The sequence below is a fragment of the Palaemon carinicauda genome, chromosome 10 (genome assembly GCF_036898095.1).
Source record: "Palaemon carinicauda isolate YSFRI2023 chromosome 10, ASM3689809v2, whole genome shotgun sequence".
NCBI lineage: Eukaryota > Metazoa > Arthropoda > Malacostraca > Decapoda > Palaemonidae > Palaemon > Palaemon carinicauda.
The window spans coordinates 160595752-160599170 of record NC_090734.1 but is presented as its reverse complement, the minus strand read 5'-3'; the positions used below and the strand labels follow the sequence as shown (position 1 = coordinate 160599170).

The window sequence follows — 3419 nt, the reverse complement described above, 5'->3', positions numbered from 1 at the left end:
CACCCAATCTACGTAGGTAGTGGAGTGTAGCATTTTCGTATATATGTATGTATATGTGTGTGTATATACTATATATAAATATATATATATATATATATATATATATGTATACGTATATATATATATATATATATATATATATATATGTATACGTATATATATATATATATATATATATATATATATATATTTATAATAATGTATGTATATCTATATGTACATGTATATGTATATATAATATATATATATATATATATATATATATATATATATATATATATATGATAAATGTATATGTATAAATATATATATATATATAGAATACATTATATATATATATACACACACACACACACACACACACACACCCTCCCAACCTCTGTCACTAATCGACCTAGCTTCTCCTCTGAGTCTGTATCCAATTCAGTGTCATTCGCAAAAACAACTGATTCACCTCTCTCACAACTCCATTATCAAACAGATTGAACCACCATTTTGACATCACACATCCCTGTCTTAGCCTCACTATCACTGGTACATATAAGGGAAATTAATACTCCTATAAAGAAATTGATATGTAATGATAGAACTATCCATTGATATCTTTTACAAGAAAGATTAAGGGTTGCCAAGTCCATTGCTGGCTAAGCCCAAATAGATAATACCCCCTTCCCCATCTTCAGAAGCCACTAGATACAATTTTCACAACTTCCAAAGGCTTGAACCTCAAATCATATATTCCCTTAACTTCAAGACGTCAGAGGAGAAGGTTTAAATTTTCCACAAAGGTTGTGAGGTGACATGTAAATCTCTCGGAATTTTAGGTCTTATCATGACGTAATTTTGCCTTCACCAGGTTCCCAGGGGCTGTCCAAATCCTCCCACCCCAAACTTTACTTTTAAGAAATTAGCACTCCAGAATTTCCAAGGTTTTTCTCTTTCCCCCTTGTACTTATAGTTTCTTATAGAGAAAAGTGTCGTCAGTACCCTGTCGGCATAAACCGATAAACCGAACGTCTAGGTGACAACTATTATTATTACTACTAGCTAAGCTACAACTTTAGTTGAAAAAGCCAGGATGCTACTGCATAAAACCAAGGGCTCCAACAGGGAAATGACCCCAGCAAGGAAAGGAAATAAGGAAATAAATAAACGATATATAAGTAATGAATACAAATATAAAATTTATGTATATGTTATGTGCATAAACACACAATGTATGTATACTATGTGTCTTATTTTTCACGTATGTATATACATCTATAATGCTAAGACGAAAATTCACAACTTAGGCCATATAAAGATGATTAAAAAATTGGTAAGGGGAAAAGCTATTCTTCACTTTTTTCGCTTAATGCCACTAGGCTGTGAGGTACTGTACTGACGCATTATCAGAATCGTAAAATCTCTATATGAGATATAAGTACAGTATCTTTCTCTAGTCTAGAGTAATCAAGAGTCATACAAGAGTGTAAAAATATTACCTAAGAAGGCATTGGATCTATGAATTTAAGACAGAAGGGCTGGCACTGGGACATGGAAGGATATTCAACGTCCATTTGCAACAAGGGAAAAGCACGCAATTGCAGTATGAAGAAAGAATCAAAAGGTTGTGAGGGAAGATGAAAGATATTAAGCTGGAACAGAGACCTTATAAGTATTGGCTACAGTGTACAATTTGAGGTGCACTGACACCAGTATTCCCCCAATGGAGGTTGTCCGCATTTAGTCGGCAGCCAGCTGGACATTCGGGCGAAACAAGTGCTGGGTTTGCGAAGCTAGGTGTAACTCGCACGCACACTGTAAGGAGTAGCGTTCAGCAGAGACATTCATTTGTTATCAAGTATTTGATTGATGATACTAGAAGCCTGATTTGGCTTTTAAGTCTTTACTGACCACACTGTGAAGGAAGCTACCGAGGCACAGTGTAAAATCCGGACGTCGGATGCCGTCCGGGAGAATAGAAAATCGCTTGTATCACCGGGAAAGACTCGAAAATACACCTCTTTTTTTGTGACTGGTAATGTTCACTGATACTTTCTGTTATTTTCTGAATAAATGTTCGAAAAATATTGGTCTATTTTCATGTTATTGAGAATAATCTCAATCGGACGTCAACATTACACTAACTGGGTAAAATAGCGGGCAGTTAGATAGTGTAATGTTGACGTCCGATTGAGATTATTCTCAATAACATGAAAATAAACCAATATTTTTCGAACATTTATTCAGAAAATAACAGAAAGTATCAGTGAACATTACCAGTCACAAAAAAAGAGGTGTATTTTCGCGTCTTTCCCGGTGATACAAGCGATTTTCTATTCTCCTGGACGGCATCCGACGTCCGACGTCCGACGTCCGGGTTTTACACTGTGCCAGCTACCGAGTCGGTGTTCTTAAGGGTTTCACCAGTAGATGCACTTGTTGCTTAGGTGATATTCTTAAGGGTTTTGCTAGTAGTTACACTTGTTGCTTGGCTGGTGATCTTAAGGGTTTCGCCAGTAGTTTCACTTGTTACTCACCCAAAGGGTTTTGCTAGTAGTTCCACTTGTTGCACGGCTGGTGATCTTAAGGGTTTTACCAGTAGTTATACTTGTTGCTCAGCTGGTGATCTTAAGGGTTTCACCACTTGTTCCACTTGTTGCTCAGCTTTAGGATTTAGCTAGTAATTCCACTTGTTGTTCGTCTAGTAATCTTAAAGGTTTCGCCAGTAGTTCCACTTGTTCAGCTTAAGGGTTTTGCCTGTAGTTAAACTTGTTGCTCAACTGGTGTTCTTAGGGTTTCGCCACTGGTTATACTTGGTTGCTTACCTGGGGCTCTTAAGGATTTTGCTATTAGTTACTTTTGCTGCTCAGCTGGAGTTCTTCAGGGTTTTGCCAGCAGTTACTTTTATTGCTTATTTGCCCCCATATTTCTCTTCATATGGAAAAAATGATTATATTTGACAATTTTCAGGCAATAGATTTATCTTGAATTTATAACTTGCTTTCTCTATTAACCTTCAAATATAGTTTTCTGTCAATCCTTTGTGCTCATAGTTTCCCGAGTTCAAATTTCAAATTCTTACTGGGTAAACAAGCTTAAACAGACGACTTTCCTCTTGAGAAAATTTATTTGGACTAAATACCTTTCCTTAATTTTTTTCATAATGTATATTGACTCTGCTTACTTGGGCATTCCTTTCGTCATAAGGTTAAATTGATGTTATGCACATCATTGACACACTCATACAAATACTTATTTCAAAAATGTGTATTCGGTTTGTCATGAGCCTAGCTAGTGAACTAACTAATTCCGATGCTTTTTCTGTCATACGCCATGTTCTATATATGTATTTATTCACAAAGAAACCTTTCCTACTGATACAGTTAAAATTCCATTCATATAACTTTTAAGTATTTGTATATATACAAATATAT

At 35.5% G+C, this 3419-nt stretch overlaps 2 long non-coding RNA genes across 2 annotated transcripts in view; one reads left to right on the top strand and one right to left on the bottom strand.

Annotated features, from left to right (window-relative positions):
• The window catches only part of LOC137648926 (uncharacterized), a 280587-nt gene that overhangs the window by 91724 nt on the left and 185444 nt on the right, over nucleotides 1-3419 (bottom strand). The gene's annotated exons all lie outside the window — the stretch shown is intronic.
• The window catches only part of LOC137648927 (uncharacterized), a 102115-nt gene that overhangs the window by 98332 nt on the left and 364 nt on the right, over nucleotides 1-3419 (top strand). The gene's annotated exons all lie outside the window — the stretch shown is intronic.